This window comes from Ursus maritimus, unplaced genomic scaffold (assembly GCF_017311325.1).
Source record: "Ursus maritimus isolate PB19 unplaced genomic scaffold, ASM1731132v1 scaffold_8, whole genome shotgun sequence".
Taxonomy (NCBI): Eukaryota; Metazoa; Chordata; class Mammalia; order Carnivora; family Ursidae; genus Ursus; species Ursus maritimus.
In genome coordinates this window covers 24,127,849-24,153,662 of record NW_024426996.1, presented here as the reverse complement: position 1 = coordinate 24,153,662, position 25,814 = coordinate 24,127,849, and the positions used below count along the sequence as shown (strand labels likewise).

General features: G+C 40.5%; 1 long non-coding RNA gene across 2 annotated transcripts in view; it reads right to left on the bottom strand.

Annotated features, from left to right (window-relative positions):
- Positions 1-5,553: 5,553 nt before the first annotated feature.
- The window catches only part of LOC103665318, a 76,627-nt gene continuing 56,366 nt past the window's right edge, over positions 5,554-25,814 (bottom strand). Inside the window, exons 3-6 of one of the 2 annotated variants that reach the window (XR_005833395.1) lie at positions 17,587-17,811; positions 9,615-9,770; positions 9,116-9,332; positions 5,554-6,703 (exon numbers count right to left, since the gene is read on the bottom strand). This is a non-coding gene — a long non-coding RNA (uncharacterized LOC103665318). Of the gene's footprint in view, positions 6,704-9,115; positions 9,333-9,614; positions 9,771-17,586; positions 21,094-25,814 lie in introns of those variants that run through there. The other variant, XR_005833394.1, reaches the window with a different exon arrangement.

Here is a 25,814-nt window from a genome sequence, read left to right as displayed (position 1 = left end):
TGACCACGGTTCACAGTGACCTGCTCTGCCAACAGGCCCAGCATATTTCACCAACTTTTGCCCCACAGGTATTCATGTTTGCTGATGCCAGCAGCTGCCTGAGTCCTTCCCCCTCCCTACACTCCCAGCCCCCACTGTGCCCAGGACTCTGTGTCTACATGAGTACAAGACTCCAGCCTAGACTCCTGCAGGTGACTCCTACTGCCGTGTGCACACTAAGAGCTAGCTCCTCTAGCTATGCACCTGCACATCCCTGGCCCAACCCCCAACACCAACCTCCCACAGTGTGCACGCCCAGGAGGAGACTGCAGCCACAGGACAGCACACCAACAGCCAGCTCCCCATAGGCTACCAGTGAGCCCATAGTTGGCCTTGGCCCTTGCTGCCTGCCCTAGCCCCACCAAAACAAGTCTGTCTGCATCTGGCCTCTGCCACTACATAGGCACCTACAGGTGGCCCCTGCAACTGAGTGTGTGCACACCACTGGCTCCAGCCATCACCACTGCCTGACCTGGTCCCTTGCTGTGGACCTGGAGATGCTGTTGTGGCCCCCTACAGCCCTTTCAGCCACTGAAGCACCATCCCCATTCCCACAATGGCCACTGAGGACCACAGAGTTGTTTATGTTGTGGATCCCAGTGGCCTGAGCCAAAGAGATAACACACACACTCCTCCAGATCTGGTGCCATCACATGACCCTGCACTTGACACTCTGCACCAGTAGACCCAAGTCACAACATGCTTCAGCATGTCCCCACCCACGGGTGAAAGTCTACCCTTACAGAAGTTAGTTCTTAAAGTCTGAAGGGGTGACTGCTTCTTCAAACGTACACTTACACAAAGCTACAGGGATCATGACGAATCAAGGAAATATGGCTCCACCAAAGGAATACAGTAAAACTCCATTAACTGGCCCCAAAGAAATGGAGATCCAGGAATTACCCAACAAAAAATTCAAAATAATCTTTCCAAAGATGCTCAGAGAGCTACGAGAGAACATAGGTAAACAATTTTAAATTATCAAGTAAACGATACAAGAGCAAAATGAGTAATTCAACAAAGAGATAGTTGCATTTGTACACACTAACAACAAAGTACCTGAAAAAGAAATAAACAATAAAACAATCCCATTCACAATAGCATCAAAAAGAACAGAATACTTATGAATAAATTTAACCAAGGAAATGAAAGCTCTGTACACTGAAAACCACAAGATTTTAGGCACAAACAAATGGAAAGATAACCCATGTTCATGAATTAGAAGAATTAGCATTGTTAAAATGTCCATAACACCCAAAGCCATCTATAGATTCAATGCAATTGTTACCAAAATTCCAATGCTATTTTTCACAGAAATAGAAAAAATAATCCTAAAACTTGTAGGGAACCACAAAAGACCTCAAATAGCCAAACAATTCTTGAGAAAGAACAAAGCTGGAGACATCATGCTTCCTGATTCAAACTATACTGCAAAGCTATGGTAATCAAAACAGTATTGCATTGTCATAAAAACACACATAGACCAATGGAACAGAATCAAGAGACCAGATATAAGCTCTTGCATATATGGTCAAGTAATATTTGACAAGGGAGCCAAGAATACTCAGTCAGAAAAAGACAGTCTTCAATAAATGGTGTTGGCAAAACTGGAAAACCACATGCAGAAGATTGAAATTGGACCCTTATTTTATACTACTCACAAAAAATAACTCAAAATGGAATAAAGACTTAACCATAAAACTCAAACCATAAAACTTCTAGAAGAAAACACAGGGTCTTGACATTGGTCTCGGCAACAACTTTTGGATATTACACCAAGCAACAAAAGCAAAACATTAATAGTAGGACTATATCAAACTAAAAAGCTTCTGCACAGCAAAAGAAACAATCAACAAAATGAAAAGACAAACTACGAAATGGGAGAAAACATCTCCAAATTATATATCAGATAAGGGGTTAATATCTAAAACGCATAAAGAATTCATACAACTCAATAGTGGGAAAAAATCTGATCTGAAAAACGAACAGTCGAACTGAAGAGACATTTTTCCAAAGAAAACATACAGTCAACCAGTATATAAAAAGGTGCTCATGGGGCGCCTGGGTGGCTCAATCAGTTAAGGGGGCAGACTCTTGATTTCAGCTCAGGTCATGACCTCAGGGTCATGGGATTGAGCCCCACATCCGGCTCCGAGGTCAGCAGGGAATCTGCTTGGGATTCTCTCCCTTTCCCTCTCCCTCTCACTGCTCACATGCTCTTGCTTTCTCTCTTTCAGATAAATAAATCTTTTTTTTAAAAGGTGCTCAACTTCACTAATCATCAGGAAAATGCAAATCAAAATCACAATGGGATATCACTTTACATCTGTTAGAATGGGTGTTATCAAAAAGACAAGAGATCACAAGTGTTGGAGAGGATGTGGAAAAAGAGGAAGCCTTGTGCACTATAGATGGGAATGCAAATTGGTACAGTCACTATGGAGGTTCCTCAAAAAATTAAAAATAGAACTACCATATGATCCAGCAATCCCACTTCTGGGTATATATTCAAATAAAATTAAAACAGGATCTTGCAAAGATCTTCTTACCACAAAAAGGAAACGGTAATTGTGAGGTGATGTAGGTGTTAGCCAACGCTGTGGTCATAATCATTTTGTAATTTAAGTGTGTGTATTAAATCAACACACTGTGTACCTTAAGCTCATACAATATTGTCAATTATATACTAATAAAGGTTAAATACATATGTACATTCATACACACATACATTCAAACAACCCAAGCCTCAAGCCCGTACATCAGAGAAAAAAAACACACACACACACAACGACCATCCAAGAGAACAATCCTTCTTCCCTGTAAACAGGCAGTAGAATAGTTAAGTCATTAGCCACCAGAAGGGGCAGTGAGTGTGGGTTCTTGGGCAGGACCCTGATTAGAAGGTGAAGTCTTCACGCTCAGAAGACCAGGCTACTCTGCCTTACAGGAATCCTCTCACCCTCACTATAGTCACCGCAGGCAGTCTGTGATAAGCAGATGCAATGCTCACAGACATGCTAACCTGAACTTCCACATTCAGAAATCAGCACCCGCAACTCTAAAACGAGGCCTGAGTGCCACACCCACCAGCTTTCAGGTGGTGGTCGTGGAAACAGGGTGACATAAGCCAGGACGAGGCGGTCGAGGAGACAAGCCCCACACACATACCCTGCAGCAGGGCAAGCCCGACTGTCCGAGCCCGGGAGATGGGAGCCTGGGAGATGGAAACCGGAGAAAAAACAGCCCTTGCTTCAACAAAGCGGAAGTGGAGAGGCAGTTTCTTTGAAGTAAAGAACATGGCGCTTTCTGAGGAGGGAAAGAGCAGCAACCCCATGGAATCCTTGCTCCTCAATAAGCGGGCCAACTACACCGACAAGGCCAGGAGTAGGGGCGCCGGAAGACAACAGGAGGCAAAAGGCCAACTGCCCGCGCATGCGCACCTTCACGGATAGCAACCTGTCCTGCCTCCAGCACATTCTCGCGAGATCCTCTTCCTGCGCCTCAAGTGGATTGTGGTGGCGGCCGGCGTCTTGGATTCCTACGTCCTCGTGTTTATGTGTTGCACCTGCGTGAGGGACCATCGCCAGTCCCCGGGTGTGGCATCTTTGCTTTGGGGCAGCGACAGCTGGACGTCAGAGGCCTGTGGACACCTGTGGGCTCTCCAGGGCCCACCCCACTGAGACCCCAGCGCTGCCTGAGCGGACTCCAACCATAAAGGCAGCCTCCACAGGAGAGCTGGTGTGAGCGCTGCGAAGTCGGATTGCCCCGGGGGTGGGGTGGCTGAAGACTATGGATCCGGTGGGAAGGCCTCTTGCATAACCGCATCTGCAGAAGTACCAGGGGTATGCACCCGGTGGCCACCGGCTGTCGCGGGCGCTCTCATCGCTCGTGGGCCTCCTGCATTTTGACAAGATCCTCTTCCAGTATGGAAGTACCTGGGCATCTTCACTGAAGGAAGGGACCCACGCCAGTGCCTTGTTCAGCCTCAGACCCCTGCTCGCCACACACCCCAGACCAGCCTCTTGGCCTCCACAGGCCTGCGTCCCATTTGTGGTAACTACGCAGGTCTGATTTCAACTGCTGTGTTGCGTCTGGTTTGGCCTCTAAGTGTACCTCAACGCCTGCTCCACCTGCCTCTTTGCTCCCCTATTCTCGCTGTGTGGACAGTTATTCACGTGTTCTGGTCCACCAAGTGTCACCTGGAGACATTCTGTCTGAAATATTCAAACAATACAGATGAGTGAGAGTCCCCGAGACTTGGCCACCCTGCTTGTCCCCTGGCTGTGTCCCCTGGCCATGCTGGTGGCCACCCTGCTTGTCCCCTGGCTGTGTCCCCTGGCCATGCTGGGGCCCTTTTCCTGTGCCCCCGCCTGCAGCCTTTGCAGGCAGTGGTATGCCCATCTAAATGGTGTCACCTCATTCTTACTGTTCCGTGACATTTCTTTCACTAAGGAGTTTGGAAGTTATCGTTGGACTAATTGCCACCACCACCACCACGACCAACAAAAACAACAACAGCAAAAGGATACAAACCAGGAAGAAAAAAAAAAAAAAGAAGGGGGTCATAGATCCAGGAATCACTAATAATTTAAAGAAAACAAATACCATAAAAGAAGCATCACTGTTTAAATTGAAAATCTTATACACAGGTGTGACAGACTGACTAGTTGCCTACCCAATATCCATTCTGCCTTTCTTCTTTACTCCCAGAATTTTGATTGAATGATTGAACAAAACACTACCTCTCAACAGTGTCAGAAGAAACTTATCTGGCCAGTGAGATAGAAGTCTGCTGGGTCTTTCTGGGTAAGTTTTGCTTTCCTAATTGTAACAGAGCTGTCTAGTTGTCTCCTAGTATTCATTCTTCTCTTCTTTATTCTTGTTAGGACCCCTGATTTTAACCCAGTCTATGGATGGCTAAGGGGGAGGCGGAGACTCCCTAGCAGCTAAGTGTGGTCACATAACGAAGTTCTGGCCAGGAGATGTAAGTTTATGTCCTCCTCATTCTTACATTTTCTTGCTAGCTGGAATAAAGAAATGATGGCTAGATCTTGAACAACCGTACTGGATCACATTAAAGGATGGCCACATATTTTAGATGGCAGAACAAAAAGAAAAAAAGGAGCCTAGTTTCCTGACATCCTGTGAAATATCAGCTCTGGATTACCTACAACCAGATTTCATTAATATAAGAGATAGATAAACTTCATCTTTAAGTCATAATTTTGGATTTTGTCAAATGCATCTGTTATACTAATATGGACACCAATCCTTCCTCTTCATTCTGTCTTTTCTATTCTGGCCTGTAATATATACCCAGTGCTTGGAGGTGCAGTAGTCATCTTACATCTAGGAGGATGAAGCCACATGCTCAAAAAGTTAGTATAAAAAGATAGAAGAAAAATATATATAATTTAATTTTAAAAAACAGGTGGAAGGAGCCTAGTCCCTGGATGACAACTCTAAATGTTCATTTCTGGACTTTTGAATTCATGGGGAAAATTAACTCTTTACTTGTTTAAGTTACAGTTTGTTGTGATTTCTGTTACTTGACATTGAATACAATCCTAGCTAGTACATCTCAAAGAAAATAAGGCTAATACAGAAAACACAAAATTTGTTTGTTGTATCCATAAAACAAGAACAGGCTATTAATGAAAATGAACCAATTATAGATCCTTATAATGAAAATATAAGTGGTGTAAAAACAAACTGAATGGACACAGCTCCAGAACGAATTAATGAGCTATGAGAGCAAGTTGAGAAATTCTTCCAGGTAACAGAACATAATGATGTCTGAAACGACAAAACAAATGGAGAGTTTGAACACAGTTATATTAGTTTCCTAGGGCTGTAGTAACAAAGTACCACAAACTGAGTGGCTTAAACAACAGAAATTTATTGTCTCAGTTCTGGAAGCTAGAAGTCCAAGATCAAAGTGTTAGCAAAGATTGTTCATTCTGAGGGCTGTGGGGAAGAATCTATTCTGTGCCTCTCTCCTGGCTTCTGTTGGTTTACTGACAACCTTTGGCATATTTTGGCTTACAGATGCACCACCCCAATCTCTACCTTCAACTTCACATGGCTTTCTCCCTGTGTGTGTGTCTGTGTCCAAATTTTCACTTTTTATAAAAACACTAGTCATATTGTTTACAGGTATGAGACAGAATTGAAGAATGAAATATTTTTTTAAAAAATAAATAATAGTAGAAAAATGCCCTGAGCTGATGAATGACATGAGTCTGTATGTAGAAAGAATCCACCGAGTACTGGGCAAGATGAATGAAAAAAGACCCACTCCTATTCAAATCATGATAGAATTTGTCAGGAATAAAGATAAATTTTTTAAGTATCTAAAATAAAAATAAAGATACTTCAAAACAACAAAAATTAGATACACATCTGACTTCATTTCAACATGGCTAGAGACAAGAAAACAATGGAGCAATATGCTGAGAGTTTTAAGGGGAAATTACATTTGAACTAAGACAAACTATAATTCAAGTGAGAGGGCAAATTAGAAATGATACCAGTTAACAGGTGAGTAACTGTTGATGCAACTGCAGCTCCATGGGCAGGACCTGATTAGTTCCAGCCAGTCAGAAAAATCCTGTTCTCTTGCTAGGGCTTGGCTCAGAAATGAGTAGTGAGTGACACATTCCACCTGAGACACCAGAGAAATTTGTTAGGCCTCCGGAGAAGTCCCTCATTATTCTTGAACTGGATCTCTTTTTCCCACTGGGGCAGACATGGAAAAATATCATCCACTGCTACAGCAGTTACCCCACAGCCACAAAAAGAACAAGATTTAAGATGAAACTAATACCCACAGTGCCTTTCTTAAGTGAGATTCTGCAGAAGAATTAAGGCCTCCTGAAAATGACTTGTGTGACTATTTTCTCAGTTCTCCCAAGGATGATTCAGAGCTAGGTAACATGCTAGAAGCATAGAGGATAAACTTCTTTATCACATTTGATGGATACCTTATGTCATTAGAGCTTAATTTCTAGAACGGGGTTCAACACACTATGATCCACAGGCCAAATCAGCTCACTACCTGTTTTATTGGAACCCCAGGCTTATTTGCTTACATATTACCTATGGCTACTTTCACACTACAAAAGCTAAAGCTCAGTAGCTGTGGAAGAGATGGCCCAAAAAAGTCTAAAATATTTACTATCTGGCCCATTACAGGCAATGTTAGCCAACTCCACTCTAAAGAAACCTCATTGAGAAGGACTGTGAAGAGACTTGGCTTTGTCCATCTTGACCTTTGCCCCATTATCAGCAAGCAGCAGGAAGATCAGGCTAATGAGTTTTGCTGAGATGTTACTTCTGCCTGTCACTTCATTTATAACCCTATCACATTTATAACCCTTCGTTATAACCCACAGAGTTGTTATAAGGATTGTCAATAACTGTAAAGCACTTAGAATACTGCCTGGCACATAGTAAGCACTCAGTAAGTGTTGGCTCTTACTCCAAACCTGATAACAACTACCATTTACTATTCTGCAGGTAGACAGTTTGGTCTGGGTTCAGCAAGATGAACTTCTGATATTGGCCAGATTTGATTTTGCAGCTCCAAATAGCTATACATCAAATTTAGGCGACTCTGCTTCTCCAGGTTGTCTGGTCCAGGATGGTCCCATTCGCATGTCTAGCAGGTGGCCAGCTGTCACCAGGACAACTGAGCCATATGGCATTTAGTCTTTTACTCCTCAGCAAGCTAGCCTGGCTTTTCACATGGTGATTAGAGGGTTACAGAGACTCTAAAGTGAGGAAGGCTTCTTAAGGCCCAGGCCTGGAGCTGAAACAGCACCATTTCCACTATATTTTATTGGTCAGACAAATCACAAGACCAATTCATATTCAGAGGATGGGGAAATAAACTTCACTTCTTGGTGGGAGGACCTGCAGTGTCACTTGCAAAGGGGAATGCACACAGGGAAGAAGAATTGCAGTCATTTATGTAAACAATCTACAACATTGAGTTAATATATCTTAACCCAAATTCAAATATTGAACAAATATTTAAGTACTTGATCAATGCCAATCCTGTATGAAATGGCTTTGCGTTTCTCTTTCCTTTTGAAATTCAGAACTATTTGAACAGAAGCCTTTTAGAAAGAAAAAAATTAATTCTTTGCTCTTAGTAATTGTGTGTGTGTGGGAGGACATCTGAATGCATGTTATAACAAACCATCAAATTTAGCTGATTGATCCTCTTTTCCAACTATAGCAAAATGCTGAGCTTATTCTTGAATTTTAATTCCTCTTTAAATAAAACTACAAAATTAAATTCTAATTTTGTTTTAAATGCATGAAGTGAAAGGTAATTTGATCTCCTAATTTTTTAACTTGTCATGAACATCTTTACAGTGTACTAAACCAAACATTGCAACATGTCAGTCACATCATCTTCAAAAATAAAAGAGTAATTTGACTTTTTTCTTCCACTTCAAAATAGAAACAATAAATAATGATGAGAATTGGAGAAGAAGTTAACAATGTTCTGGGACCTCGCAGCCTTTCCTTTCTCCAAATGTATTAATCATCAAATATTTAAATGATTAATACATTCATGATCAAGCTTACTAGAATAAATCGCTTACACATCTACCCTTCACTATCTAGATTCTTTAATGCTTTTAAGCAAATTAATATGTCTTCACATTCCAGGGCCTAATAAAGTGTTATATTCCCTCCTATTACTTCACATACTGACTTGCCAATACTTTTTCTATTAAGAGGATTTGTTTTCTATCCTCCACCCCCAATTTCAAGCAGGGTATAAATTCAGCTGCTTTCTAAAGGTTGGTTCCATACCATGGGGGCTAGCAGAAGAGGATCTTTTGAAATGCAGCTGGAAAAAGACAAGGGACATATCGGCTATTAGCATAATATAATAAGATGTAATAGCAAACACTTAAAAGTCACTTAGGATGTGCCAGGCACTCTTCTAAGTAGTTTAAACACATAAAATTATTAATCCTCATATAATTCTATAATATAGGTGCATTATTTTCCTCATTTTATAGATGAAAAAACTGAGGAATGGAGGTTAAAGGCTTACCCCAGGTCACAGAGCTAAGTGGTAGAGCTGGGATTTGGACCCAGGCAATTTGGTTCTAGAACTCATCGATTTAATTACTACATTATACTGTCTCTCCACAAAACACGCAGGAACCATTTTGAGATTATGAAAAATCTAATGATAATGTAGATGCTTGATCCTGAGGCTGGACCAGTGAGTAGCATTTCCAGCCATCCTTTCTTATTCCAGCTTCATCCTGAGGAAAATCAAATGCAGCTCAATGACTAATACCCAGAGCCAAAAAAAAAAAAAAAAAAAAAAAATTGTGGGGATTAGGAATTGGAGCTGGGGTTATGGGAAAAGGGCTTTGGGAAAATAAGATGGATCAAGGTGAAGAGGGTGAACCCAAAGATAGATGCTCCTGAACTTGAGGGGAAGAAAGTATTAGCACTAAGGATCACACAGTATCTAATGAAGGAGCACCACACACATTCAGGATGGGGTGGAATGAGCTGAACAAAGTAAATGTACCACTCACCGTTTCTTGTCCTAAGGGGGTCTTAACATGAATGGCCATTTTTGATTTCCTGGTTTATCTAATCATTCTTGAGCAGGATGGTTCTTAGTCTCCAAGTGTTTGAGTTTCTTCCAAATTTTTCCTTGTGGTTGAGTTCCAATTTCAAAGCGTTGTGGTCTGAGAATATGCAGGGAATAATTTCAGTCTTTTGAGACCTGTTTTGTGACCCAGAACATGGTCAATTCTTGAGAATGTTCCATGGGCATTAGAATAGAATTAGTATTCTTTGGTTCTGGGGTGTAGTGTTCTATATATATCTATGAGGTCCAACTCGTCGAGTATGGCATTCAAAGCTCTTGTTTGTTTGTTGATTTTCTGCTTAGGTGCTCTGTGTCTTTCTGATAATGCAGTGTTGAGGTCCCCTACTATTAATGTATTTTTATCTATATGTCTCTTTATTCTGGTTAAGAGTTGGCTTATGTATCCTGCTGCTCCCCTGTTGGGGGCGTAGATATTTATAATTGTCATATCCACTTGTTGGATACATCCTTTAAGAATAATATAGTGCCCTTCTGTATCTCTAACTATAGTCTTTAGTTTAAAATCCAATCCGTCTGATATGAGAATTGCTACCCCAGCTTTCTTTTGAGGTCCATTGGCATGAAAGATGGCATTCCATCCCTTTACTTTCAGTCTGAATGTATCTTTAGGTTCAAAATGAGTCTCTTGTAGACAGCAAATGGATGGGTCATGTCTTTTTATACAATCTGCAACCCTGTGGCACTTTATGGGAGCATTTAGGCCATTTACATTGAGACTGATGATTGAGAGATATGGTATTAATGATGCCATGTCGCCTCTTTTTAAGGCAAAGGAGGTGTGACAATGAGTCCATGACCACAGGATTCACTAGTCCTGCTCCATACCCCATTACCAGAAGAGGACCTGAAAGAGTAATGGCAGAGCCTACTGAAGACTCAGCTAAAAAGCCTGCTTGGGATGAACTGTTGGGGCACTCTTCTCCAGGATTCAATATATGCATAGAATCAAAGGCCAGTATATGGTGCTGTGTCTCCACAGCTAGAATACATGGATCTAGGAGCCAAGGTGTAGAAGCAGGAGTAGTTATTCTAACCCTTACTTTCCCTAGCATAATTCATATTTCCTATCCTGAAAAGGTAAGCTGTGCCAAGTTAGAGTTCCTATTTTTCATTTGGGGTGCGGAGTTGAGGAAGGTGGAGAACACTTCCACCAAGTGACACAGTGCAAATCCCACTGAATTAGAAAGCTATGACTGTTACCACCTGGCCACTTTGGGCTCCTTAGGCCCATGAACCAGCAGGCAAAGAAAAATTCACTTCCTGCTGAGGTAATCAACACTGATTATCATGAGGAATTTGGGTTGCTACTACACAATAAGACAGAAAAGATTATTTATAGATTCCAGAAGATTCTGTAGGTTATCTCATAACACTGACATTGCTTAGTTATAACTGTTCATGGACTGTTATAGTAAATACTACAAAAAACAAAGACAAAGCAACTAAGAACTCAGACAACTTAGGGAGGAAGGTCTAGAACTCCTACCAGACTAGCAACCAAGATGATCCAATGTGCTTACCCAGGGAAAAAGAAATCTAAAATGGGTGGTTAAAGAGGCTGATGGTGAATATCAGTTATGTCCTTGGAATCGGCTGTAGCAGTAGGGACTGCAACTGAATTCACTAACCTACGTTAAGGGTTTTTAGCAGATTGCAAGTAATATGGATTCTGTGATGAACTGATTTTGTACCTCCCCTCTCAAGAACAAAATGAGGGCATCTTGGTCTTATAAAACTGAAGGCCCACTACCATAGCCTGAGAGCCGGATTTCAGAGGATGGTCTGAGCAGTGTATCAGACACAGGTTATATACATCTCTCCAGATCTTTGCAGCTTTGCATCCTGGGCCCATGACCTCTTCACTTTCTAGCTCTGTGAGCTGTCTTGCCCACCCTCTTACTGGCCCACCCCACCACCCCAGGGGAAGGCCAGACTCTGGTAAAAGCCACAGCAGCTCAGGTACCCAGATGTAACACAGCCAGATCCACAGAAGTTCTACCTTCTCCAGCAGCTGTCCTCCAAAGCCAGGTAACAAACCCAAAACTGCAAGGGAGTTAATGCCCCATTGGAATAAACATTAAATGGCAAGAGACAAAAAATGGGAAAGAGCTGTCAGAAAAATTTTTCTCTCTTCCTTTCTCTGAGGTGCTATTGGCCCTTTATGGCTTGGCTGGAAGTATAACATGTGAGGGAGCACCTGGTTGTGCTTTCTCATGAAGCCATGGCTGCTTTGCCTCCTGCCGTGCCTCACATCCCATTTCCCATTTTAATATCCTTCAGTAAAGGATTCGCACATAAGCTTTGCCTAAGTTTCTGTTTTCTAGGAAGAAAAGGTCGAAAAAGATAGTGTGTATCAGACTCAGAGGACTGTTTCAAAAGAGAAGTATGCCACCATAAATACCACTTTGATAAATTGTGAGCTTCAAGTTTGTAAGGATGAGACAAGTAGAACACGACTGCATTAAACTTCGAAATATTTGACCTAAGTTTGATCCTCTGCTGTTTACTGTGTGGTCTTGAGCAATTCACTGAACATCTCTGAGCCTCATTTCCCCATCTGGATCAACAAAGGATCAGCATGATACACATGGGCCATCAGGGAAAACTGCTTGGACTGCCTGTAAAGTTTCAGGCAATTGACATAACATCTCCTAAGCATCAGTCTCCTCATGCATAAAATGAAGAGAGTAACGCCACCTGCCTCACTGATGTGTTTTAAGGATTAAATGAGATCATCATTCATGCAAAGCACTTGTAAAGTCTTTTATCTATTATTATCACCTCTGAAAAAGGGTACAAAGTCCCTGCCTTTAAAGGTTGTTGTGAAAATTAGCCGCCTTCTCCAGGCAGTTGTTGAAGTTGATTGGGTTAGGTCTGCACACCTGAACTGTGGTAAAGCATGGCATAAATGTTAAATAATTGGGGGGGGGAGTATTGTGTTATATTTTTTCCAGTTTTATTGAGAAATAATTGATGTGCATCATTGTATAAGTTTAAGACCTACAGCATGATGGTTTGATTTACATATATTGTGAAATGACTATAGTAGTTTCAGCAAAGCTCCATCTTCGTATACAGATAAAATAAAAAGAGAAAAGAATAAAGGGAAAAGTTTTCCCTTTGTGATGAGAACTCTCAGGATTTGCTCTCTTAACAACTTTCGTGTATTTCATGAAGCAGTGTTAGCTATAGTCACCAGGCTGTACATTACATCCCTAGTACTTATTTATCTTGTAACTGAAACTTTGTACTTTTTGACCACCTACCTCTAGTTCTTCCTCCCCCCACCCTGTGCATCTGATAAGCAGAAATCCGAACTCTTTTTCTATAATTTTGGTTGTGTGGGGTCTTTTTTAAGGTTGCATATATAAGTGAGATCATACAGTAACTTTCTCTGACTTATTTCACTTAGCATAATGCCTTCACATTCTATCCATGTTGTTGAAAATGGCAGGATTTCTTGGTCATGGCTGAATAATATTAATGATATTCCATTGTGTATATGTATTCCATTGTGTCATATATAGATATAGATATCTAGATATAGATTTTATACACAGATCTATAGATATACATACTTTAACAACACATTTTCTTTATCCATTCATCCACTGATGGACACTTAAGTTGTTTTCATGTCTTCCTATTATAAACAATGTTGCTATGAACATGGGGGTGTTCTTTTCAAGCTAGTGTTTTCATTACCTTTGGATATATTCCCAGAAGTAGAATTGCTGGATCATAAAATAGTCTATTTTTAATTTTTTGAGGATCCTTCATACTGTTTTCCACAGTGGCTGTGCCAGTTTATATTCCTACAATCATTGCACAACATTTGTTACCTCTGCACATTCTCACCAACATTTATTACCTCTTATCTTTTTGATGGCAGTCATTCTAATAGATGTACATTACATCCCTAGTACTTATTTAGCGTATAACTGAAACTTTGTACTTTTTGACCACCTACCTCCAGTTCATCCTCCCCCCCCAACCTCTGCATCTGGTAAGCACAAATCTGAACTCTTTTTCTATAATTTTGGTTGTGTGGGGTCTTTTTTAAGATTCTATATATAAGTGAGATCATACAGTAACTTTCTCTGTCTGACTTATTTCACTTAGCATAATGCCTTCACATTCTATCCATGTTGTTGAAAATGACAGGATTTCTTGTTTATGGCTGAGGAGATATCTCATTGCAGTCTTAATTTGCATTTCCCCAATGAAGAGTAATGTTGAGTATCTTTTCATGTACCTGTTGACCTTTCATGTATCTTCCTTGAAGAAATGTATATTCAGGTCCTTTGCTCATTTTTAGTTGGATTTTTTTCTTGTTTGTTTTATTTCATTTTGTTTGCTTTTGAAATGTGTGAATTCTTCTTATGTTTTGGATATAACCCTTCCCTACTGATGGAAGCCTGGACCCTTTTACATTGTCTTCTTAGCTCAGTGAGTTGACTCCATGCCAGCACAAATTTCAGCTCATATCTCCCCTGCCCCCCAACAAAACTGATCATTTCCTGCTTCTTCAGTCTCCACCCCTCATTTTCTCTAGCCCCGACTACCCCCACAGAAGGCAGATATGGCACATAACAATATTGATAATGATTCACATCTTCATTCAAGTCTTCATTTGAAATAAATACTCCAAAGGCCCAAATCTGAGGAGAGTAGGTTCTTGCCTAAAACTTAGAAAGACAGATTCATATCAAGTGACCTTGTTTTGTTTGACATATGATTTAAAGTAGCCCCCTGTGAAAAATAATTTAGAATATAAAGAAAATGAGCTTAGCAAAAACACCATGTCAGAATAAATTATATAAGATTTTATAGATCTGTGTATAAAATCTGAGTCTGTTAGGTTGGCCAAGGATTATATTACTTTAGTAATCTGAGAAGCAAGCATTCATCTGTCTCTTCAACAAATAATTATGTGAGATGGGAACAGATGAGCACCAGATTTTGCAACAGATCCAGGTTCTTGAGCAACATTATTGGAGCAGCTATGCTTCCTTTGCACTTGACTCACATCCTGTAACAAATTACCCATGGCCTCAGAGTAGCTAACAACAACAAAGCGTGGAAGCAGTGGGATCCAGTGCCATCATAATTCAGCAAAGATGCAGCTAATGGCTGCTGAATCAGACACCAAAGTCCACAGTGACCCTGTTCAGTTCTTATTACCATGTTGACCTCACCTGGAAATCCTCCAGAAATATTCATCTCCCAACTGGTCCCTCTTCAGAGATTTATAATTACCATGAAACACTGTAATTCATACAATTAATGGTTTATTCCAGACATCCAGCTAATACTGATTTCCACTGTTTGCCTGGATTAAAGGCTGCCTGTTACCAAGAGACTTTGCAGCAATCCCTCCAGTTAATTAACATTTTCAAGCACTTCTCTGGAAGACAAAACAGAAGTTGCTATGTAATTGCCATTGTTTACCACAAATTGCAAGGTGCCATGGTTTCTTCATCCCTGTCACTGTGATCACTATCATCATTATCGTCATCACCATCATTATCAATATTTATTGAATGCCCACTTAAATGTACTCTTTTCCACTAAGTGCTCTAACATGTCCTACAGCACAGCTTGACAAAGAAGCTAATCATGAAATAGCACACCAGAGTCTTACTACTGTTCCAGTACTTTAAAAAAAAAAAATCATTTCTACTCACTTTTGGAACCTAAAAGTATGGAAGTATAAACATCAGCAAATTGTCCCTTTATTTGCTCATCTGTACTTATTGGTGTGTGACACATATAGGCTCTCTAAATATTTGGTAACTAAATGAAGGTATGAATGAATTTAACAAATAAGCATAGTCCATAGTAAAAATATCCAATGATATCTGAGATTCCACATGAACGAAAGGGAACAAAAGGAAGATTAAAAAGTAGCTGGTACCTGTTAAGGGGTGGGTATTCAGGGGCATAGCATCCTCCTCCATCCAACATTTTATCCAGGGAAAATCAAGTCATGTTTTTTTTGTTTCAAAGGGGAAAAAATCACAGGACAAACTCTCAGAGGCTCTCTTGAACATCATATGATCTTACATTGTGGTATTTAAACTTCTTCCGTTAGGACACAGCTGATACACATATGCAAAAACATTCTCGTGGATATATCCAAGGTTGAATGTAATCCCCAACATTTTCTCTTCAGGAAATGATGGAATGTAAATAAGGGATATGGGCATAACTGTAGGGATAGCCTTGAATTTGCTTTCATTTCTTTAGAGCAACAACAACAAAAGACTTTCAAAAATCTTGGTGCCTGAACTCTTATTGGTAAAATTGCTTGGAAATACAGTGCAACTGATTTCATTTAGCATGGCTGGGTCTCTTAGCACAGCAGCCAAGAGACCTGGGTTCTAGGTCTTGATCACATACTGGTTAGCTCTATGATCTAAAGCAAGTAATTTCCCTTTATTGAATTTCAGTTTTTTATTATAACGTGAGAAGTTTGAACAAGAGTCACACTTCAGTTCTAATTACTCTACCTGAGGTCTGGTTGAGAGCCCTCCTCAGATTCTGAGGCTAGGAGCTAAGTGTGGCAATCCTGGAAAAAGCCAAAGAGAACTTAGAGCTTTATCAATGGCTTTTATATCTCTGAAAATAATTTATCCTCCTATCACTTCCTCCAGTGACTTCTACATTATATAGAAAAGAGAAATCTGGAAACTTTTCTCAAGCGCAAAAGATCTCACAGTATGCCTGGATTCTATAAGCAGTCTCTTTTAGACATTTATTGTTTGCCTAATCTTTCTTCCATTGGAGATTCACCTTCTCCTATTCTATAATAACCTTGCTCAGTCCGTGTGGTTCAAGTGCAAGTCCCTGCATCCCAGAATAGATACAACATAAGCCTTACACTTGCAGGATTCTTAATTCTCACAACAGTTTTGTGCGAGGGACAGGATAGTGTAGCTCTGCTTCCCATTGTAAATGCAAGAAAACAAAATTGATTGGGTTTCTTGACTTGATTAAAATTACACATATAAAGAGCTGCTATGACACAAACTCTAGGGGTTTTTCTTCATTTCAAATCTGGTGTTCTTTCCATTTGTCTATAAGATTATGAACACCATGACTTGCCATTATATCCTCATCCTATACATAGATAACTTGCCCAAGATTCTGAGAATAAGATTAATATAATCAATCAATGTAAAAGAATAGAGCAGACATTAGCCGAAGTCATTACAAAGATGCAGAATGTCTGCCAGGTTAAAGGTAAGAAGAGCAACACTGACTGTAACTTTATAATACTGATTTAAGGGACAGGAATATCATGAAAGAAGAATCTTAGCATAAAAATATTTTAAAGAGCCCAAGAGGAAAAATATGACTGCTCATCCAACAATGTCTATATAAAAGAAACATATAATCAGGGGGACAAAAGAATTTTAGTCAGTAGAAAGATGGTCTATGATGACGGGCAAGGCTGGTTCATCAAAACTCACCATAGCCTAAAAAAATAAATTTCACAAGATTATCCTTTTCACTTTGCTCAGTATCTATATACTAATCCACGACGTTAAATATCTAAACACACCAATTTATTTAGTTCAACAAACATGTTTTGTCTTCTGTGTACCAGACATTGTACTAGGAATTGGTAATGAAAGGATGAGCAAGAAATAGCTCCTGTATTCAAGGAGGCAGGTGAACAAGAGAAAGGAGTTGAGAAAAATCCCTAAGATTCTGACGTGGGCAACTGGGTGGATGCCATTAACTGAAGGAATATAAGAAGAGGAACAGAATGGGAGAGGAAATGGGAAAGAAGGAGTTTGGTTTGAGACATCAGATCAGTTAAGAATAACTTTGACTGCAAGAAACAACCTTAGCCAGCAGAATTTAAGCAATAGACATTTAATTACCATAATATGAAGTCTGGGAAAAATGCAGCCAGGCCAGTGCAGTGGTTCAACGATATCATCAAGGATGCAGGCTCAATTCATCTTTTATTCCATCATTCTTGGCATGTTGGCATTTTGTCCTTCTGCTTGTTACCTCATGTTACAAATTCCAGAGTATATGTCAACTATTTGATTAAAATCTCATTTGTCATCCCTCTTTAATCACTGTAATGAGTCACCTAAACCCTAATAATAACAAAAATCAACAATTCCAATGGATTAATCCAACAGGGAAGATAAGTACCAAAAACATATAAACCTATTCTCCACTCTCCATCCACCTATTACATAAGTAGTAAGAAACATAAAAATACAGTCTTGATTGCTAGCTAGATGTAAATCATTTCCTAATTGCAGAAAATAAAGCAAACAGCCATTAAACATGTAAAAAATCTAAAAACTAATTTGTAAATGGCATTTTCTTTGGAAACCACGGGTAGTCCAGGAAGCAAGGTGGAATGGCATTCTACAGATTATCTCCACTGTATCTTTCACATCCGTTAGAATCATGGTTCACCTGTTGAATGTAAATTGCTTTATGAACAGCTGTTCCTTCCCCCAAAGTAAACAGGCTGGATATTGAAATAGCCATCTAGTCTTGGGTTTGCTGATATCATAGCATCCTGATTTCCCCAGATGAAAAATAGTACATATAAGCTCATTTATGCATATCAAATATGAAAGAGTAGGTTCTTCCTAGATAACTAGGTTGGGCCTTCACTGTTCCCACCATCACCTGTAAATTCAGGAATGAGATTTGAATATTTATCATTAATGATTCATTAACATTCAACCACCTGAGGAAATTACTGTATTAATGTACCTAAATGTTCGTTGAAATGTGTAAACAAGTTGAGAAACCATTCCAGGAAGTTATTACTCTCTTTGTCAAAGTTAAGGTTTTCCAAAGTAGAATTTCTGTTTGGGTTAGGAGGGCAAGAAGCAATAAAATAGACCAGAATGTTTAGTCCTCTAAAGAGGACACCATCCTCTAGAGGCAGACTTGGTAAAATGGTTTTTAAAAAGCCCTGATTGCTTCCCACCATCCTTTTTGGCACCTGCTCACTCAAAGGGCATGCAAACATACACACACATGCACACACACATGCCAACATGCCCTGGGCAGCCTTTTTTGCATAAACCCCGGTTCCTGAAAAATCAACCCTACTTTCATATACCACTTCCTCTAAACTCTTAGTATCCTCAGAATCTGATCTATTCAGAAGCCAGGAAAAAAAGCTAATTATACTATTTATACCAGCAGGAGAAGGACTGATGGGATTTCCCCAAAGGGCAGTAGCACTTTAAAAGCATGACTTATGCCAGACATATGGAAATCTAATAGTAGACCCTCAGGCAAAATAGGCTTTATCAAAGGGGCCTTTCTGGCCTCTAATCACAGCTTTCTCTACTTACAAAAAATAGCTTTGTCAAATGTTTTTACTGTTCTCCAACTAAGGCACTTGACCAAAATAAAAACATTCCACAATACATCCAGACAATATTATAAGCCAAAAACAAAATAGAGATTTTTCTTTTCCTTAACTGCTGAGCAAAGTCAGTTAATGCTTGCATGAAATTTGACAGCTCTTTCTGGTGTGTAACCTTCAAAGGCCTATGCTATTAAGGGATTATAAAACTAAACGGAACTCTCAAATACCCCAAGTAGATCCTCAAAAAGAAACTGCCTGTGGGTTCACTTTTTGTAAAGAGGGTGTGCAAAGATGCTCATTTGGGGAACTCTTGATTATCCAATCCAATGGAGAAGAGCATCGGAGTAGATACATTGAGACTGTGAAGCTAGATATCCCATTGGTTTAGAAATGAGGCTCCTTATGTAAATCCGGTAAAGCTTTCTAAGCAGAGAAGACAGCAATGCATATGCCCTGCACAGAGAATGAATTTGACTTTTCATAGAACAAAAAGGAGATTAATGTACAAACAAGGAAAGAGAAGGATGGAAATTTATGGGTGAGGAAATCAGAGTGCTAGAAAAGAGCCAGAAAATGCAGGACTTTACCTAACATCTAGGGTTCTCAGAACCCCTCATACAAAATATACATCATCAGTCAGGGTCCTCTTAAGGACCCAGAAACTACTCTGGATCTTAAAAATACAGAGAACTGAATTTGAAGTATTGAACAAACAGGTCATCGAAGAGCCTAGAAAACAAAGACAACATGGCAAGGCCACAGCAGGAATCCACTACCACCCTGGGGCAGGAGGAATTATACAAGGAAGTGGCATCATCAGAGCCCAGAAACATAGGCCATTGGAAGAGTTAAGAACAGGGCAGTGGGCCCCCCATATAGAAGCTAGGCATTCCGAAGTAGCTGTCTCATGAGAAAGTCTTCTCACCCTGGACAGGGCAAAAGAAGAAGAAATACAGATTTTCCCCTACTGGAGCATTCCTACAAAATCTTTCATAAGCCAAAATGCCATAAAGTGAAGAAGCAATCACCATTACTTTCTATGGAAAATTTTTTGAACATTCCCAGACCCAAAAATATAAGCTCTCTTGGGCTTTTCTGATGTCTTCGGACACATCTTGCTAATGGATGCACAAAATAAGTCGAGATAAAGCCCAGATGCTCACAGACACAGACACAGACACAGTTCACAGCTATGGCAGCTGAATGCTGAGATGCTGAGATGCTGAGTGTAGTTCCTGGGGAACAAGTTCCTGGGGAAGGAGCTTGGTGGGGCTGCTCTCACTCCTCTGGGCGTTCTGCCTCTGTAATGCCTCACTGCAAAACAAATGCTGAATGTTATTGTTATTTTCACTGCCTTTTTTTCATAACAGAGAAAATTCTTCTTAGATTTCCTTCAGTTAGCAAAAGTAAGTACTAACATAGGTCTTTTATAAAAGCAAAGTGGCATAATGTGAACTTTTAAAAAGTGGGGAAATATCTCTACCCGACTTCCCCCTCCTCCTCCTGCCCTGCTATCTTCTGCCAGTGCCTTCCACTGGCCAAACCTGTCTGGAATGTAACTGGCCAAACCTACATGGAAATAGAATTCCCTGAGATACAGAGCAAAGCAAGGGAAAGGTGTGAATCGCATCTGAAATAAAACAGGCAAATGACAGACACGGAAGTCAACTCTAAGAGGAATAGGAAATTCCCCCTGCCTCCACCTGGTCTAACCATGCAATTCTCTGGCAAGTCTTTTCTTATCTATCTGATTCCATCTGTGTGGCCACACAACTCCAGGACACAACCAAAGGGCAGAGTCCCTAACTGTAGTCAGTGTGATGGAGTTTTCATGGAAGCTACTGCAGGTCTGTCCTAGAGCTAGAGAGTGGATAGTTCTTACTGATGGAGATGATGGTGACTGCAGATGCGGAAGGAAGTCAAACTTTAAAAAAAAAATAAGTCTATGGACACCTAAACAAATGTTGGGAATTTTCTCTCTTTTTTTTTCTTGTTTTTTTTTTCTTGTTTTTTTTCTTTTTCTTTTTCTTTTTTTTTTTTTTTTAATGGGTTTTGCAGGGGCAGAGGGAGGGGGAGAGGGAGAATCTTAAGCAGGATCCATGCCCAGCACAGAGCCCGATGCTGGGCTCAATCTCACAACCCTGAGATTATGACCTGAGCCAAAATCAAGAGTTGGACAGTTAACCAACTGAGCCACCCATGTGCCCTGGAGAATTTTCTGAAATCATTGCGCCAATTAGTTCTTTTAACCTCATAACATCAAACTAATTTTATTGCTCCTCAGTGACAGCAATATCATCTATCCAGTTACTTTAACCAGAAACTTGGGGGTCATACTTATCTCTTCTTTTTCTTTTTCCCCAACCAATCCCCCTGGTGCCTTAGCCTTCAAAATATATCCCAAATCCACCTATCCTTCATCCAAAATCCTCTTCATCTCCCCCCAATCCTATTCACCTTTATCACTTCCCCAGACCACAACAAATGGCCTCTCAACTCCTGACCTGCTCCCATCCTCCCATCACTGGAAGCTTCCTCTACCCCCAAGGCCTCATATGGTGAGTCTTTTGTTATCTGCATCTCAGTGCCAATGGCGGGTCCTCAGAGTAGCCTTTTTGAAAACTAGCCCCTACCCCTCCTGTGTCACCCTGTTTTATTGTTTTCCTAGTATTTGCAGTGCCTGAATTTACCTTGCTCTTGTATTTGTTTTCTTCTTCCCTTCTCCATTAGGAGGTAAGCCACATGAGGGCAGTAACTGATCTGTCCTAGTCACCACTGAAATTCCAGCACTATAAAAAGTGCCTAGCAGTAAACAGGCAGTTGATAAGTATTTATCAAATAAGTGAAAGAATTGATTTTTCTACTCTCCCTATTAGATTGCTTGACTTGGTCAACACTTTAGACAGCAGAGAGGCACACCATCTAAGATAAAGTTATATTTAGATTTCTGCATATGTTTTGAGAGGGCTTTGAAAAGTAAAAGTTACCCCCAAGAAAGGTTTTAGGCCAACTGATCTGTCTTAGTCTGCTTAAGCTATTTTAACAAAATACCATAGGCTAGGTGGCTTAAAGAACAGAAATTTATTTTCTCACAGTTCTGGAAGGTGGAAGTCCAAAATCAGGGTACCAGCATGGTAAGGTTCTGGTGAGAGCTCTCTCTTCCTGACTTCTGGATGATTGCCTTCTCACAGTGTCCTCACATGGCAAAGGCAGATCTTCCTCTCTCTCTCTCTCTCTCTCTCTCTCTCTCTCTTCCTTTTATTATGAGGGCACTAATCCCATTATAAGGACTCCACCCTCATGACCTCAGCTGATTCTCATTGCCTCCCAAAGGCCTATTTCCAAATACCATCACATTAGGGGCTATGGCTTCAACATATAAATTTTTAGGGGGATGAACTCAGTCCATAGGATGGCCATTAGAATAAAATTCACACACATCAACATGGTACTAAGAATGAGTTGTCCCTCAGCTATGTCCACAATTTCCCTGGATTCCAGTCAAACTGTACTCTCTGAAAAAATGACATGCTTTTTCCACAGCTCTGCCTTTGCAAATTTCCCTTCCTTTTGCCTGGAATATTGTTCCCTTTTTATCTGCCTGATACCCTTCAAGATTCAGCTCAAGACTCCCCTTCTCCTAGAAGCTCCCCTCCCCCTACTTCATCCTAGATGGAGGTAGACATTTCTCTCTCTCTCTCTCCCTCTCTCTCTCTCTCCTTGCATTTCTCTTTTTATGCTCTTAGGATATTTAGCCTAGACCTTAACCCTAGGCTTACCTAGATTTGCATACCTTGCCATGATTCATGTATCTGCCTCTTCAAATGGATTGTATACTGTTTAAGGTCAGAAGTTATATTATATTCATCTCTGCATTCCTGGCACCCAGCTTTTAGATGCTTAACCAGTGTTCAGTGAACAAACATAAATCTAATAAAACAAATAAATAAATTGGGCTCTGAATTCCTGGGTTCTAATGTCTGGAAACTGGGGTGTATAAAGAATATGGTGTTTAAAAGACCTGGAATCATGAGAGAACATTGTCACTGAACTCTCTCAACCTTGAATACAGGTTATAAACCTAAGGAAATCCCTTTTAGTGCAAAGAACAGTGGGGGAAACTGAAGGGGAAGAAATTAGAGAGGGGGAAAAACCGTATGAGACTCTTGACTCCAGGAAACAAACTGAGGATTTCGGAAAGGGAGGTGGGTGGGGGGATGGGGTAACTCAGTGATGGGCATTAAGGAGGGCACGTGATGTGATGAGCGCTGGGTATTATACACAACTAATGAATCACTGAGCAAAAACTAATGATGCACTATACGTTGGCTAATTGAATTTGAATTTTTTAAAAAATGCCTTTTCTTCAGTGTTCTCCTATAATGGGCTTTTTTCATCACCATATCCACCTGTACACATTTTTATTTATTACAGGAGGAGGACACTGTAGAATCTTTTTTCTTTAATAAAGCTCTTAAATTGCAGGCATGTCACCATGTTATGCATTTGTTCTTCTGTTGCCTTGTATAAGTGGATTGAAATTACTTCTCTGATGAAATGTCCATGGAGAGTTTTCTTTTTGCCTTGTGCAGTCAGAGGGAAAGAAGGCAAAAGCAACTTTGTGAGATTGATGCCTTTCCCAGAACCCCCCATCCACATCTCCTTCTTAATAAGTCAGTAGCCATGACAACTTCCAGGGAGCCCCAGAAAGCTTGGAGGCTACCTGCATCTGTTTTGCTCCATGGGCCTCCACCCAGGGGACTCAGGTCTGCATCTGACTGAGCCACAAGCAAAAATACAAGCCCTTCCTGAAGCCAGTCTCTCCTTAACATGGCCACTCTGGCTCAGAGTTTACTGTGGCTGCTACAGACTTGTCTTTGACCCAGGTTTGTCTGGCCTATTGGTTTCCATTTCTTCTTTGGCTTCTGACTATGGCCCGATTTGCTTTTCACTATTCTCTGACTTCACACTAAGTCCTTACCCAGAATGCCCTGCCCTAGGTTCCCAGTGTCTGCCATGACACTCTTGGTCCTGGCTCCAGCCTGTCTCCTCTGATTAATGGCTACCCAGGCCATTGCCCACATCCCTCTCACCCTCAACTCCCCCCCCAGCCCCAATTCATCCCTTGTCTTTACCAGTTACCCACCTCTGCTGGGGCTATGATAATAGGTGAGTGTAGGAGAAGCTCACATGGAATAAGTGTACTGCTAAGACATTTCTATCAGCTGAGATTAGACTTGGCCATGCCTATTAGGAGCACCATCCATATGCAAATACATATGTGCTTGGTTCTACACTGGATTCTAGACTCCTGGATTAGACCCTTGGTAAATGATAAGAAAATGTATGGCTAGAAAGACCCCTGATCTCATAATTACTTCAGTGAAGTTTTCTCTACATTATCAACAGATAATTATTTAAAGCTTAAGATTTTGAGATAGCAGGCTGATTATCACTCATTTTTGTCTTCTGAAAATGGCATAGTTCCAGGCATATGGTGAGCACCAAATATTTTAATAAAGAGAAGGGAAGAAAGAAGGAAGGATGGAAGGAAGGGAAGAAGGAAGAGGGAGGGAGGGGGGAGGGACGAAGGCAGATTTTTGGACATAATAAAATTAGGTGGAGATAGAAGTAGCACTCTGGAGATGGAAAAATCACTGAACTGGGAGTTGGTCAGGAACCAGGAACTGTAAACCTGACTCCACCACCAATTTGTCACAGGACCTTAAAACATTCTGCCCCAAGTCTCTTTGTAGCCTCAAGGTCTGAGAAATGGAATCCAGATTTCATCAGGGTCACCTGGACCCTCTTTTCCTTTCATTTTTGTTTTTAAGTTTTAATTTAAATTCTAGTTAGTTAACATATAGTGTAATCTTGGTTTCAGGAGTAGAATTTAGTGATTCATCACTTACATCTAACACCCAGTGCTCATTGCAACAAGTGCCCTCCTTAATGTCCATCACCCATGTAGCTCACCACCCACCCACCTCCTCTCCAATAATCCTGTTTGTTCTCTATAGTTAAGAGTCTCTTATGATTTGCCTCCCTCTTTTTTTTCTGCTTCCCCTATGTTCATCTATTTTGTTTCTTAAATTCCATTATGAGTGAGATCATATGGTATTTGTCTTTCTAACTGACTTACTCGCTTAGCATAATACACTCCAGCTCCATCCACTTCATTGCAAATGGCAAGATTTCATTCTTTTTGATGGCTAATATTCCATTGTATATATACACCACATCTTCTTTATCCATTCATCAGTCGACAGACATTTGGGCTCTCTCCATAGTTTGGTTATTGTTGCTAATGCTGCTATAAACATCAGGGTGCGTGTGCCCCTTCAAATCAGTATTTTTGTATCTTTTGGGTAAATATCTAATAGGGCAATTGCTGGGTCATAGGGTAGTTCCATTTTTAACTTTTTGAGAAACCTCCATACTGTTTTCCAGAGTGGCTGCACCAGTTTGCATTCCCACCAACAGTGCAAGAGGGTTCCCCTTCTCCTCATGCTCAGCAGCATTTGTTGTTTCCTGGTTGTTAATTTTAGCCATTCTGACAGGTGTGAGGGGGTATCTCATTGTGGTTTTGATTTGTATTTCCCTGATGCTTAGTGATGTTGAGCACTTTTTCATGTGTCTGTTAGCCATCTGGATATCTTCTTTGGAAAAATGTCTATTCATGTCTTCTGCCCATTTCTTAACTGGATTATTTGGTTTTTGGGTGTTGAGTTGGATAAGTTTTTCATAGATTTTGGA